Source organism: Pinus tabuliformis, chromosome 1_2 (assembly GCF_031772625.1).
Source record: "Pinus tabuliformis cultivar Carrire ecotype Pingquan chromosome 1_2, CPIR1, whole genome shotgun sequence".
NCBI classification, from domain to species: Eukaryota; Viridiplantae; Streptophyta; class Pinopsida; order Pinales; family Pinaceae; genus Pinus; species Pinus tabuliformis.
This window is the reverse complement of record NC_142298.1, coordinates 221,445,940-221,462,074: the sequence shown is the minus strand read 5'-3', so window position 1 is coordinate 221,462,074 and position 16,135 is coordinate 221,445,940.

The following is a 16,135-nucleotide window of genomic DNA, read 5'->3' as shown; positions in this document are numbered from 1 at the left end:
TTATAGATCTGTATGCGGGTTGGCTTTGGTGTAAGCGCGTATGTACATGGGTTTGGTTCATTGTAATAGCGTATACCATTTGAGCTATGATGTCTGAAATTATAGGTGGTTCTGGATGTTGATGAGTTCTGATGACAGTTTAATGGTGTCAGTATTTTGCATATCCTGTTTGATTGACTGTGTTTAGCTTCAATATTGATGGATGAGAACTAATATTGGATCAGGATCATAATGACTCATATTTATGTGGTCTGATGGACTAGATTTGGGTGCTAACACACATATTATCCTTGTATATGTAATATGTCTGAAGTTAGGAAGTGCATCAAGTTATCCGTAAGTAATTGATGACATATACACTGGTTCACCTTGGTGAAGTTGTGTATACACGCTGGTTCAACACTTCCAAGTAGCATATGCACTCTGATGCATGATTTTGATGATATAGTTGGTTCTGAATATTGTTGCAGAGTTCAGTGTTCTGCTTTGTGTTCTGGTGACTGTGTTGTTGACAGGGTTTCAGTGTTTCAGTGATTTAGAAATTGATGATACTAGTATTGATTGTTTTGTGCTTCAATGATATTTATGGGTCCAGTATGAAAATTTGATGAAACGTGGCCTTCAGATTATAGTGTTGTGCTTCAGGAGTATCCAGTCTTAAAATGTATGAAATGTGGTCCCTGGAGGATGAAAGGAGATTGTAGGTCGACGCCTATGTACTAGTACATCAGCAAAGGGGGTGGTAGCTCCCTTCCAGTAGCAGCTAGAGAACAAGTGAAGATTGGAGCATTTAGTAGGCAGGCACCAATGTACTAGTAAATGGATCAGCTAGTACAAGAGCTAAGGGGGTTGTAGCTCCCATCCAGGAGAGTTTGGAGAACGAGAGAAGGTTGTAGCCTTCTGCAGGTAGAAGCCTATGTACTGGTATAAGATTATACTAGTACAAAATATTGTAAAATGAAGTTTCTTATTAAAGGAAGATAGACATGACTTGCAGCAGGTGGTTTTCACCCACATTGGGTTTCCACCTTATATCATGGTGTTCATGTGTGCTTCTTGTGTGTGATGATCTGTTCTATTTTACTGCACCTGATTACTGTTCATATGGTTAATGAAGTTCTGATGCACTAACTAAAGGTCAACATTTAATGGATTAAATGAATCATAAGTATTTTGGATATACGCTAGTTGCATTAGACACAGTTGCGTATACACGCGGGTTCCATTAACTGAAGTAGCGTATATGTATCTAAGTATGGAAATGAAAAAAGTTTTATTGATTTGATAATACTGATTCACCCCCCCCCAGTATTATTTCCAACAATGCATACTGAAAAGCCCTTCTATGGGGTGCGATGGGCGAGAGTGGAAAAATGGCAGAGACAGTTTGCGAGGTGGATGATCATGGAATCTTCCAGAAACTTCTCCTGTGACACTTGCCTCTCTAAATTCTCACAGGGATGAGTAAGAGATCATCAATCTCAAAGTGGAATCAACAACTATGAGAGAGAGGAAACTAATCAGAATCCCAGAAGTTGACTCACCCCCCTGCAATCATCTATATATGGATCCCTCTCCTAGAGATCCAGAGGCTGGAATTTTGGATCTTGTAAGGAAGTGTTGTTGGTTTCTTGCTGGAATATCATAGTGTTGGGTGATCTAAGCTTTTCATGAGGTGAAATAAGGGCTTTCATGCTGGAGGATGACATTGGATCAGAACAATTGGTTGTAATCCTCTTTGCTTATTCTTGATATTAATAAAGTTATTCAAGTTTTCCTCCAAATTCTTGTATGTTTGATGATATATGCATTTGTGTGGTCAATATATATCTGGTCCTATATTGTTTATGTTTGTAGATCTCTGTTCTTCGATAGTATTATGTTGCTTTGATTCCACAGGTGCTCTTTGAAGCTGGGTAGACGAAGGAGAAGCGACAAGGATCTGTCAGAAGGGAGAGGAATCAAGCAAGGAACTAAGCGCAAGATTGAGGTTGGTGTCCTTCATTCCACTCTTATCTACTTCTCATAAAGGAAAATGAAAGTAGTTTTAGTTAGTTTGTTTCTAAGATAGCTACCAGTCTTAGTGGGACTAGCAGCTCCGAGTGGACACTAGATTTCGCGATAACAAAATGGCGACCAAACTGGGGAGCGAATAGATTGTTTGTTTGTCTATATTTTTTTGTTTTATAAACTTACAAATGGAGCCTGAAGTCAAGCCAGCTAGCCTTCGAACTGCATTTTCTATGCAAGTGCAAAGTAGATCAATGCTACTTCAGTCTATCTCTGGGTTTTGTTTATAAACTGAATAATCAATTTGCAAACTTTCTTATTGCCCTAGTGGTGGCTCTAGTAACCTCATTATATCATCCCCTGTGATTTCTATTTACTGTACATCATTTGATCGGCCTAAATCCCTGAACTGAGCTGCAAACTGTGACCAAGAGCCAAGTAAGGTCTCGTCCTGGTACCATCACACCCTCTCTTCAAGGGAACCAGTATGCATCGCACCTCCCATGTGTAGTAGGTGGGATGCATACCTATTTCCCTGTGTTACAGGTGCATTGATCAGGAAAGGCTAGTTTTGCCTCCAGGTTTTGGTTTTTCTTCACTCTTTTAAGCTCTATTCAGGAGTTTTGCTGTCTGTGATCAGTATACCACTGTGGAAACCCCCTTCCTTTCCATTATTCTACCTCCATTGTGCAAAGAACTATTGATGTTCTTATGTATTTTTTGCCATTTTCAGTTCTCTTTTACAAAGTAGTAGCATAGTCGAATTGTTGTCATTTGATTTGAAAGTGTCGCAAGTGTCGTTTTCAGTCAAAGAAAAGAATTCCATTGTTCTTGATGGTCGATTATACAGTCACTCTTGTATTTGATTTGAATTAGTAGTTTTTCAAGTGTCAAAAGCAATTTTCAATTCAAAATAGTAAAGTGTCATTATTATCTTCCTTTCGTTTTTGAAGAGAAATTTGTAAGTACTGTCGCTTTGAAAAGATAATTCAAATTTGTACTTAGCATTCTTCTTGTCATCCACACATTAAGAAAGCTGAAAACAAATAAATGAATGTGCATTTGCATTTAGACTACTTGTTGGTTTGATTTAGGACAGTGCATCTAGTGTGTGCTCTCTGCTCTATGTTGAAAGAATACCATCTCTCTTTCTTTAGTAGCTAGGATTTTCATTACAAAAAGAAGATTAAACGATTGTTTATCATCTTAGATTGCATTTTAGGATTTGTACATCTACATCACGCGGTGAACCTGAAAGGAAAATTTCTTAAGAAAGATCAACTGTAAAATAAATTTAATGAACCTAAAAATGCTTTGGAACCTAAATCAAAACATCTAGAAGTCTAGGCTAGAGATGTATTCCGGCGTCGTAAAGCCTGGTAACTGTCGCTTTCACTGTTGGTTGGGTGATTCCTCCTCTTTGAGATGATAAGTGCCAGTACGGACTTGTGCTCCCACGTACCGTCGAGTATATATTGGGAGACCACAATAGGCTATATCCTTTATCCATAGGAAGCTGTGTCTGCTGCCCTATTGATCGTAATGCACTGAACACAACAATTGGGAAGATTGACTACTGTACCGAAAAATGTATTCTACAGTTTTGCGATTGGTTTGGTAATCCCTCTATCTAGATTTCTAGAGTAGTCTCTTTTGTTCCTTTTTAGACTCCTTAAAGGAAAAGGTCCATCTGAGCACTTGTCACTTCAGGCTCATTAAAAATCGAAGGCGAGTAGAGTCATCTTTTGTTTTTTCTCGACTCTTAAAAATTGAAAAAACAAATTGTGTCAAAACGTCTAAAATTTATTTTAATCGGAATAATATCACCATTCCCACGTTGGTCTTAGGTTGAGGAAAATGGAGTCCACCAACCAAGGAGTTCCCCTTGGAGGAAATCCTAGTCCTTTATCCTCTTGGGGAGATGTTGGTGCACCTCATATGGCCACATTGTCACTTCTAGGATTGACGATTGGCTTGCCAATATGGCTCTTCTCAACCTCCGTCGTTTAGAACACCATGATTCGTGAACAATCAAGTCAGCAACTAGATGATACTAAAGTTACCCCCAACCTTCTACCTCATCCGATTCTCCCTCTCCTCCTTCCTCTTCGCTTGATAAAGCCGGTAAGGCCTAAAACCAAGTAACTGAAAAGAAGAAGGAGAAGAAGAAGGAGTCAAAGGCGAAAAGGGGCAACGATGCATCGTTTAGCGAAAATCCACACACTGCACCATCTGGGCCTAAATCACCATGTGTCATTTGCAAAGGAGACCACTATCATCGAGATTGTCCTTGCATCCCTCGGATCTTAAGGGACTGGTCTCTTTGTTTGCACAATCCGGTGTCATCGACCTCTGATGATCATGTTGAGTTTACACCGTCAACTAGTGAAAATGAAGTCCCTGTACAAAAAGGAAAATGTAAATTCCCTTGTAGACTGTGTGAAGGTGATCATGCCCTCCACCATTGTCCCTTCCTGGACGAAGCTAAAAGAGTTTTGGATGACTGTCCGGCTTCATCGTTATGGCTTCCTCCTGGATATAAGAAACTCTTGCCAAGTCCATCACTGGTTGAAAATCTGACTGACACGCCATTGTGTTCGGTCGAAGCATCTGTCATTGAAGATAAACCCACTAAACCCATACCAGACGAAAGTCAAAAGGTAGAGGTGGTAGTTGACCTGGTCTTGTCTTCAGAAGGTCCATATTCAGATGACACAATCATCGAAGAGAATGAGAATGACACCGTCCAAATTATTTTCATAAACACAGACTTCGATGAACATGGGGGCAGTCTACCTATTCCTTTACCGCAGGAACGAAGTTCTTCAGAGTCATATCCAGCCGTCTATTCGGTCCCACCTCCAAGCAACCTAGTCATTTCTTTCGATTGGAATCTACTAGGCAGACACCAGGTACCGACCAATGTACCATTCTGAATCATTATACAAGCTTACAAAATGATCATGGTCGGTACTATCATAGATGAAGGGGATTCTGTGAGTATCCTTTCCTCAATTTCTTGGGAAGCACTTGGTTCACCATCGCATCTACCTAAGATGAGAAATATAACAGGCTTCGACAAAGGACCCAGTCCACCATTAGGGATCCTTCCCAATGTGCCCATAACATTGAGAAGGAAAACCGTTTACATGAACGTAATGGTAGTTCAAGGACCTCTAGATTATATTCTACTCCTTGGACGCGAGTATATCTATAGCATGGGAGCCATTGTCTCCTCACTCTTTAGAGTAATGCGTTTTCCGCATGAAGTCAGAGTGGTCAAGCTCGTAGACCAGCTGTTGTTTCCTAGCTCACACATAGCTAATAGTCAAACACCATCCCTAAATGGTCTTTTCACACAAGGAATGTCTCATCAATCTCCAGTCCATCCACCTGATGAGCGCGAGTGGTTTGGGAGGACGTGACTGAATCCCAGGGGGCGTGTACCCTGGCCTGCTCCGCCAGGGAAACTATAGGTATAGAGTAGGTTTTCGCAAAGGAAAATGACTGATCCGATACCCATCAGGAATTGGACCAGAATAAGATTCCTTCATCAAGGTTAGGAGGTTGGGATTTAGAACCACCCTCGTCCAGATGGACCAAGCTAGGAAGTGCTTCTATCTACGGTGTGGATGGAAACTATCTTGCGAAAGCAAGAACTTCTATATGGTAACCTTGAAATTTTTCACTATACCTAAGGGCATGCAAACCTTTTTGCATGCAAGTGAAGAGCAACCATTTATTTTCTTAGTTTGTAGATTCTCAAACCCTTTAAACTCATAGGATTGGTCACTCCTAGCTTGCATAACGAAAGGATCCGGGGCAAAGCTTTGAAAGGTGCAAGCTCCATAAAAAGTGGCATCTTAGATGGGATATCCTTATTATACGACTGACATGAGCAGTTTTTATGTGGAGTTCAAGATCGTTAAAAATTAAACATAAGAAATGAGCAAACGTTCCCCAAGAGTTTAAGATCATTAAAAAATGAACCAATTTTCGGTAAATAACCATTGTGAATGCATTATCATCAGCTTTTGAGCCCTGGTCGTGTTCTCATCATCACCTCCATTTTGTTTTAGCTGATCATTCACCTCCATTTGATTGTTTACCCCTTTTGAGGAACAGCTGCGAAGAGTGATCCTATTAGCCATCCTTGGGACACTGCCATGACTGGAAAATTCCAAACCTTACCTAGAATCAGCTGCTACCCAAAATTATCACTTGTTCCTCAAAAACGAGTCTCCTTTAAGCTCTTTTCACCTGACTCGTAAAACATGAAAAGATTGCTGAGCGATTGGCCTTTCCAACTCATTAAAGTAACCAGAAGTGCTATCCCTCCTCTAGATTTTAATCTTTTTGAACCTAAGGGATTATTACACAAAAAGATCGAGCGATTGTCTTGTTCGGCTAGTTAAAATTACCGAAAATTCATCCCTTTCATATTATTTTATAATTTTTCAGACTTAAGGGATTATATGACGAAAAAGGATTATTGGAGTTTCCTTTACATCCCTTTCAGACTCTCTAAAATTGAAAAGGACCAAGTTATCTTTGTCGTTAAACTTGTTAAAACCGAATAGCGACAAACTTGTCCATATAGACAAGAACGAGTTTCACTGTCGCTAGGCTCGTTAAAATATAGCGACAAGTTTGCCTGAAGGGAAATTATAGAACAAGCATATGTTATCCTCCTCAAGCTTGAAAAAAATAAATATGTACTGGTCAGCAATGACTGGGGAAAAATTAGGAAGAAAACTTGAAGAAACTTTATTGGTAGCAAGTCGCTCTTGAACATGACACTTTCACTTCGCATTCGAGTCGGGTTGGGTTGTTCCATTCACTAGTCATATCACCATTGGTCCATAACACCATCCATATTTGGGGTTAATGCTACCAATCCATGTCAATGTCACCGGTATGTTTAAGAGAAGTCGCTCAGAGAATTCACCTGTGTCTCATCCACTGCAATACATTCACGCTCCATTCTTTCATGACCGCCACCCTCAACCCTGTATCATCAGATTGTTTTCACCTCCAAAATCATTTACTCCATTCCGTGTCGTAGATGTGGGATTCATTAAGGCCCTCTTATGACGGGTCGCTTCTTGTTGACATCAGCTCATTATCCAAGAATTCGACTTATGAACAACCCTTTCAGTACTTTGAAGCTTCCATGCCTCAATGGCAAGTTTCTCACTTCTGGCGATAGGTTTACATCAATGGACTTCGATCGAAAGATTTTGCGCGGTGTTCGACACCAAGTCCCTTATTCACACCACGCGAATTGTACTGTAGTACCTTGAGGGTCATCATCATTATCGGTGATTCCTCTCACACCTGTTAACAGCTTACATCATTGGCTGGTAATCAGGTGACGTCTTTCCATGTTCGACTCCACAACATCTTTCACATGGATCTACTTGTACTCTGAGTGAAGAATGAACGAGTTTGAAGACCTCGGATCTAGTTTCATCCATTCGGGCTGCGATATACTCAGGAAAACAAATACATCAAATGTACATTGTTGCTGCACAGATGATCATCCGAATCAAAGGATGATGACTCTATCAGAATCATCAGTCTCCCGCACAAATGGTTGTCTGTCTTATGTACATGAAAATGAATTTATAAAGCTGAGCATGGGAATGCTCGCCTCAGCTAGATCATGAAAAATATTATGAAGATAATGTATTGTATTGTATCTTATTACAGGTCACCTTCTAGCTCGAAAAAACTTCAGATCCTCATGATAAAGCATTTCACCCGACATCAAAAGATTAATGACCTCATGCTTTAGGGGGAAACTGTTATAGAAATTTTTGGGCACTGCAACCCCAATCAAACATGTCCATAAACCAAGGGCTCCTAAGTCCCTAAAAGTGTTGTTCCATACCCTAAAAGAACAAGGTCATCTGATTACATAATCTCCCAGAAGTTCTCCATGAAAAACTGCTCAGAACTGGGAAAAACTGGACCATCTCACCTGCTCCATGGTCAAAGTGCGATGCATCCCACCTAATGCACATGGGATGTGCGATGCATACTGAAAATCCCTTCTATGGGGTGCAATGGGCAAGAGTGGACAAATGGCAGAGACATTTTGCGAGGTGGATGATGATGGAATCTTCCAGAAACTTCTCCTGTGACACTTGCCTCTTTGAATTCGCCCAGGGATGAGTAAGAGATCATCAATCTCCAAGTGGAATCAAGAACTATCATAGAGAGGACTAATCAGCATCCCAGAAGCTGAATCACCCCCGTGCTATCATCTATATATGGATCCCTCTCCCAGAGATCTAGAGGCTAGAATTTTGGATCTTGTAAGGAAGTGTTGTTGGTTTCTTGCTGGAATATCATAGTGTTGGGTGATCTAAGCTTTTCATGAGGTGAAAGAAGGGCTTTCATGCTGGGGGATGACCTTGGATCAGAAAAGTTGGTTGTAATCCTCTTTGCTTATTCTTAATATTAATAAAGCTATTCAAGTTTTCCTCCACATTCTTGTATGTTTGATGATATATGCATTTTTTTGGTCAATATATATCTGGTCCTATATTGTTTATGATTGTAGATCTCTATTCTTCGATAGTATTATGCTGCTTTGATTCCACAGGTGCTCTTTGAAGCTGGGTAGATGAAGGAGAAGCAACAAGGATCTATCAGAAGGGAGAGGAATCAAGCAAGGAACCAAGCGCAAGACTGAGGTTGGTGTCCTTCATTCCACTCTTATCTACTTCTCATAAAGGAAAACGAAAGTAGTTTTAGTTTGTTTGTTTATAAGATAGCTACCGGTCTTAGTGGGACTAGCAGCTCCGAGTGGACACTAGATTTCCCGATAACCGAAAGGTCCTTATCAAATTGCTACTTTTCATGGAAACAAAACTTACATTTTGTAGGAAATTGATGGAGGATCATATGCTGGAGGACCTGTCAATGGCAGGTTCCTAAAGCATTATCGTTGCTGAAGTATTACCAACTTCTCATAACATTGTATATATGCGTTTTGATCAATTTTTTGCTAATAATGACAAGCTAAAACAGAAGGCTTAAGCCCGAGGTGAAGGCCCAAGAAGCTTAAAGGGGATGCTTGTCAAATAAATTTCTATTTATCATAAGTGGCTGAAGCACTGGAATTGCAGGTTCTTAGTGTACCACAAGGGCACACTATCCCAAGTGGAGCCACTGTTATCACTATAAAAATTTTTTTTGGGACAACTTGTATGGTTCCAAAGTTTTAAGTTAGTTTTGGTTAAGTCATATCTATTGTTTTGTTTAAGGAGTTTAAAGCATAGAATAGAGTCTTGTTCGCATTTTCAAATAAGGTCAACAATCTTGTTTAACTATCATTAGTCCCACATTGGTTCATAGGTGTCATGTGTTAAGATTGTTTTAAATTCGACATGCGCTACAAAATCACCTAGGAGTTTTCATAGTGCAAAACCCAGAAAATACACTATGTGCACTACGAAATCAAGGATTTGTAGTTAGGAGATTTCGTAGTGCAAAACCCAGAATTTTCCCTAGCTACGCTACGAAATCGGAGATTCGTGCTAGACCTTGTCTAGTTGTCTAATCCATCAAAATACGTTAATGTTTCATCACCATGTGTCAATCCATGAACCTTGCTTATCACATACAACCATTCACTCTCATCATTAGATTCATTAGGGGTCTTGTTCACACTCTTCAAATTTCAAAAAGGGTAAGGTAAGGTGAGTTGGTCTTAGTCCTTTCCGTGTTCCTTCATGCATAAGAAGACAATTAGCAAGCTCAGGGACCATAATGCTTTGAAAACTCAAGCGAGGCAGTTCTCCATTTTAGGCTCAAGCGAGGCAGTTTCCAAACTAAGATAGTGTGGGTTCTTTCAAGTCTCCTTGCAGGTGTCTCACAGAAGTGTCTGAAGAAAAGGAAAACTCATAGATTAGGCTAGTGTCTTAGAGTTGAGCCTAAAGGCTTAGATGTTCTCATGAGGAATAAAGAGGTTGAACATGCATTCAAACAGGTGGCCTGTTGGAGATTCTGTGAAAAACTTCAGGGTGGTCACGTTCAAGTAACCAAGGACTTTTCCTTTAATTTCACTGGTTTGAATTCAAGAGTCAGAGTGCTAGAAATACCATTTTCTCCTGAGGTTGTATCTATAGTCATAGAGATACCAAGAGGCCAGGAAAGATGGTTCAAGAACTTCAAATTTGAAATGGCACCCTGCCAAAACTTTTTGAAGCCAAAATTCATAGGCTCGGACTTAACCAAATCAGTGCCCAAAAGCTATGTAAAAGATTCATATGCCAACTTGTTGACATGAATCCAAAGATATTTTACCTGTGAAGGGAGATACCATAAGGCGTACTCTTACCATTTTAAGCTCCTATTACATTTCACTGGAAAAATATCTCTTGATTTTCCTTTTTATCTATTTCGTAGCTTAGGAAAAATGCCTGATAAGCTTCAATTGAAGAAAGAATCTTGTGAAACCTCCTTGTTCTATCATGGGTTGATCAAGTTGATTATTTTACATGAGCTTCAGAATATTGGAAGAGAATGGTTTACTTTCTTGTTTATAACAGGGTTTAAAACTGAAACAGGACTTATCCCTAAGGCTAAGGATATTTCTTCACTAGCAGTAAGTCATCAGGAGGAAGCAAGATCAAGTATGTTTGTGAAATTGAAATCTAGAAAGAAGGTGAAGGAGCCTATGACACCAATAGTGGTTTAAGGCACCCCTCAACAGTCACAGAGGAAGAAGGTTCAGATCAATGAGGTGGTACAAGAGTAGTCTGTTGATAAAAATGTCCAAAGAAGAGTAACAAGAAGTCAATTAGCCAAGGAAAAGGGGAACACTATGATTACTGATGAAATCCCAGCTTCAAAGGGAGGTTTGAACAATCTCCTCCAGGCTATCGACATAGAAGAGACTCCTCTGGTCCAAGCAGATCTACTTGAAGCAGGTAAGAACAAAACAAAAAGAGTTAAATCTTCTAAAAAGCTTCAATTTTATGACCATGTCTTAGATTTTGTGTTCAAGCCAAGAAGACCTGTGACTAGACATTTAAGAAGAATACAAGAGGCAGAGCCAGAAACAAGTGAGACAGGGGAGGTAACAAAATTCCATGAAGAGCCTTTGGTTCCATCAGAACCATCATCACAACTACACAGAGATGACAGAGGTAAGGCAGTTATCACTCAAGAAGAGGAATATGGTTTTGAGGAGGTCAAAAATAAATTGGTGTCTGCAAATCTTGAGATTGCTTAACTCAAGGAAAGGGTAAGAAAACATGCAATTGAAAAGGCAAATTTCAAAAGAGTAAAAGCTAGTTGGGAAAATGGGAAAGTTCCAAGATATGAAATATGAGCAGTCATGCTCAATACTTCACTTGGACCGTTCTTGAAATAAAAGAGGAAATATATGTCAGAAGGATAAATGGAAAATTAAGAACTAAAATTTGGATGCTGAAAAGACAGGTTGAGGATTTGAAAATTCAACTGGATGAACTAGAAGAATAGCCTCAACATAAATGAAACTGACAGTAAGTGAAGAAATTTTGAGACAATTTTGATGTGAAATTTAATTTTTGAAGATTGAAGGTTATTTTGGATAAACACTGTCAGTTTGTTTGGCTCATTAGCATGTGGATAAGCCATCAAAAAATCCCCCCAAAAACATGCCAAAAAACTATGTTCTTGATTCACACAACAGTTTCGTAGAGTGCTACGAAATTACTAAAGATAACATATAATGTGTAGCTGTTTCGTAGCGCTCTCAAAACTGTTGAAGCTGGTAGTTTTGTTTTTTGGATCAATTTTGAAATGAAAAGGGGAACCATTATGAAAGAATTCTGCTGCAGAAGACACAAAAGGGCCACCTTAGAAGTTTTGAATACTAAGCGAAGGAAAATTCAATGAATGAGAAGCATATAGTAACTCCAAACTCTGTGCTACGAAAACAACAGTCATTTCATAGCTCAGATAGATTATCATGCTTCAGGCAGCATCTAAGGGGTTTTTCTTAGCACGAGTATATGAGCAAGAGCTTTGGATAAATTCAGGGCATCACATGTTATTAAAAGGGATAATATGGTTAGCAGAATTCGAGGAACCACTTTGGAGACCAAAACAGAAAATACAGGGGTAGTTTTCCTAGTATCTAGGGACAGACAAAGGACAAGCAATCAAAGGCTAGCATGAAATTTAAATTAATCACTTAAGCCAAATATGAAGAGGGATAGATGTGAAAGAATGAGTTTATTTTTATAGTTAAGGTTGTTGCCAGCTGTTGAAGCCCCGAAAATTGGGTCTACAACAAGGGGGATACCCACCTGGTCCGGACCTTGAAAGCAGCTTCATTTCCTTTTGGGATGGTAGGTCCGACTGGGGATAATGGGACCAATTTCCCAATTTGTTTGTGATGAGAATAATTGATGTTTCCATTTCTAAAGATTTCTAAATAAAATGCTTTTAATCTAAAACTAATCTAAAACATGCAATTTTATACTAATAAACAAAAACATCTATTTATAAAACTAACCCGGGATTAAATTTTCACTTATGCGATCTAAAATAATTTCTAACAACAATTGGTAATAAAGATCATTCAATCGCTACAAGAAAAGAATTCAATAAAAATGAATTGTTTCGTATAAGAGAAACAATTGTGAGAAGCATATTGCATAATAAGTTTTTTATACATTTATCATTAACATAATAGTCACCACCGTACAAAAGTGCCAAATGATAACTCAAGCATTCAATCTTTCATGAATAAACAACTAAACATAAAATATTACTTTGACACATAAGCAGAAATCATTAAGAGATAAAAGTACCATTGATAACAAGTACTACTCATGAGCTTCAACAATATAGATTTATCTCTTCCTAATTCAATATCTACTAAGAGTATAAAAATGCATTTCAGTAGCAAACATTAAACAAAGATATCAATAAATCTCGTTCCATTCATTTGTCAAAACCTCCTCCGAGGGTGCAGAAGTGCATGTTCTAAGGAATATTTTTTGACACATTTCTGGACCCCTCTCTAAATGCATGAGAGGGGTTAAAATACTATGAACTAAATACTAAAAATAGTTTATTACAAAAATATAGGAGGAGGTCTAAATGATCATCCTCATCTAAGGCAAAAATAAATAAAAAATAAAACTAAAACTGTATCTGAAAATTAACTATTTATGCATTTGTTCTCTAAGACCGCAAACATTCAGCATCGACTTTAGGAGTGTTGGTTGGCCGACCTCTGATTTTAGTTGTCTTGCGAAAACAGATTCGACAAGTTCTAGCGCTATCTTTTCAGCAACATTTGTAAGGAATTTTAGAGTCATGCATTGTCAGGCCCCTATACTACTAGTGTAACCCCTTATTGTTATTAGTACAACCCACTTATTATATTGATGTACCCATGTAGTGCCCATATTGTTACTAATGTGCCCCATAGAAGCCGACTATTGTTATTATTGTGCCCTTATGTTATTATTGTTATGTCGGCTCTGGTTATGTTATGACCCCTTAGACTCCTATATATAGAAAGGAGGTCTTTTCATTTGTATCATCCAAGAATTGTTCATTTATGTAATGTAAAGGAGGTTGCCCCCTCGAAGAGGCTGAATTCTAAGGCGTTGATCTATCTTTTCTATCTTTTCTTGAGCTGGTTTCATAACATTTGGTATCAGAGCTTTGGATTCTAGGGTTTCGCTGCTCCAAACAAGTCATCGTGGAATTTTCGATATAACTTTTTTTCTTTGACGTTTCAGAAGTCGCAAAAAAAACCCATTTGAGAGGAAATCGTGCTGAAGCTTAGGTCCAAATTTTAGAGAGTTTCGCGCGATATTTTCTGAGATATGATCTGAGGAAGTTGGTCTTTTTGCAGACACCTGAATTACACTAAAAACAGGTGACCTGGGGAAAATCGTCATAACTTTCTTTTTGAGCATCGGATTGAAATTTCCTAAGAAGGTACAGAAAGAGGACGGACTGTAATTTTCGTTTATATATATTTCAGAGTCAAAGGTTGAAACAGTGACACGTGGTGCTTCATACAAGTTCGCTCTACTAAACTAGTATATAATCAGGTCATCTTGGGAGATTGTACATAACTCTTTCTTGCAGAATTCAATTTGGATCAGACTAGTGGAATTAGAAAGAGGACACAGGGGGCTACTACAGATCACAATTTTAGAACTTAAATATCTGCAAGTATAGAGTTACAGTCATTTCAAGTTCGAGGTCCTAAAATAAAGAAAAAGCAAGATGAGGAAGTTTGATGGCAAGGATCCGGTAAATTGGATACTTCATATGGAGCAATATTTTGATATACATGGTGTAAAATTGTTACAAAAGGTATGTATTGCATCTTCATATTTAGAACCAGATCAATTTTTATGGTACAAAGGGCTTTGTTCTCGTAAAAAACTTGTTACGTGGTCAATTTTCACGGAGGAAATGATAGCACATTATGAGGATACAAAGAGCAACACCTTCTTTAGAGCAACACCACAACAATTGGAAAGAGTAAAAGGGCTTTGTGACATAGTGGAAAGCAAAATTATGGAAACTAGGAAGTGTACCCCTCACAACTATAAAGATGGAATTGTTGTTTCTCCTAGCCTTCCACAACCTACAAGGGTTACACCACAACAATTGGAAGAAAAAAGAGAAAAAGGGCTTTGTTACAATTGTGATAGAAAATGCACTAAAGGTCATAAGTGTGCTGAGAAGAAATTATTTTACATAGAGTATGAAGAGGAGGAAGAAAAGGATCAAGAAACATCAAAAGAAGAGGATATATGCCAAGACCCGACCCCAGAGAAAGAAGAAATGAATCAGAACATATCTTGTAAACTATTGGCAAGAATGACCACTCCTCAAACTCTCAAGATAGAAGGAAATATCAAGAAGAAAAAGGTGCAAGAAGTGAAAGATCACATCAAGAAATAAGAAATGAATCCAACCATATCTTGTAATTCACTGGTTGGAATTACCACTCCTTAAACTAGCGAGATAGAAGGACATATCAGGAAGAAAAATGTTCAAGAAGTGAAAGATCACATCAAGCGTCCAAAAATGAATCCGACCATATCTTGTAAATCATTGGAAGAAATTACCACTCCTCAAAATCTAAAGATAGAAGGACATATCGAGAAGAAAAAGGTTCAAGCAGTGAAAGATCACATCGAGCATCAACAACAAGTTCTCCAACTTTTAAAGGATAGCGCCACTTCGGTGCAAAATCAAATTAAACAACAGGTAGATCAACATCATAGTGAAAAATGTTTTGATGTAGGTGATTGGGTATTTTTACTGCTACATCTAAAGCAAGCTATTTATGAGAAGGAAATGTTGGCAATACTACATGCACTTAAAAAATGGCGACCTTACCGAATGGGAAGACTCTTCAAGGATGAGGATGTGGAAGCATTGTTTTGTGCTATTTCTATTATCCAACCAGATTGGATAAACGAAGCAAGAGATGAATGGAAGAAGGAAAAAGAAGTATGGCCACTTATTCAAAACTTGCAAAATATCCCAATTCAAACAATATTGCCAGATATTGAAAAGGAAGGAAAAATCATATTGGAACCTGGAGCAGTCACAGAAACAAGAACCCAACAGCTACAAAATCGATCAATTTCAGAGTATCTCATCAAGTGGAAGAACTTACTCGCTAAAGATTCCACATGGGAGGACAAGAATTTTATACGGAAGCATCAAGAACTACTCAAGCGTTGAGGACAATGCTTTTTGAAGGAGAGGGGCATGTTAGGCCCCTATACTACTAGTGTAACCGCTTATTGTTATTAGTACAACCCACTTATTATATTGATGTACCCATGTAGTGCCCATATTGTTACTAATGTGCCCCATAGAAGCCCACTATTGTTATTATTGTGCCCTTACATTATTATTGTTATGTCGGCTCTGGTTATGTTATGACCCCTTAGACTCCTATATATAGAAAGGAGGTCTTTTCATTTGTATCATCCAAGAATTGTTCATTTATGTAATGTAAAGGAGGTTGCCCCCTCGAAGAGGCTGAATTCTAAGGCGTTGATCTATCTTTTCTATCTTTTCTTGAGCTGGTTTCATAACATGCATTGATTGTTTGGTTTAACCAAGTGCT